This window comes from Aptenodytes forsteri, unplaced genomic scaffold, assembly GCF_000699145.1.
Source record: "Aptenodytes forsteri isolate BGI_AS27 unplaced genomic scaffold, ASM69914v1 Scaffold192, whole genome shotgun sequence".
Lineage (NCBI taxonomy): Eukaryota > Metazoa > Chordata > Aves > Sphenisciformes > Spheniscidae > Aptenodytes > Aptenodytes forsteri.
The window spans coordinates 1,249,248-1,249,477 of record NW_008794891.1 but is presented as its reverse complement, the minus strand read 5'-3'; positions in this window follow the sequence as shown (position 1 = coordinate 1,249,477).

Here is a 230-nt window from a genome sequence, read left to right as displayed (position 1 = left end):
GGGGCTGCAGAGGGGGAGACCCAGCAAAGGTCAGAGAGCCTGGGACAGCGGGGCACGGGGGGGCCCCCCGACGCTTGGCACGTGCCTTGCACATGTGCCGGGATGACCGCCGGCTGCAGCAGCGCACAGGGTGACCGTCCCCAAACCCTCTGCGCTGCCGGCATGCGGGCAAGTGCCCAGGGAAGGGCAGGAGCTGGGGGCGGGGGGGTGTCCTCCATTGTATGCCCACC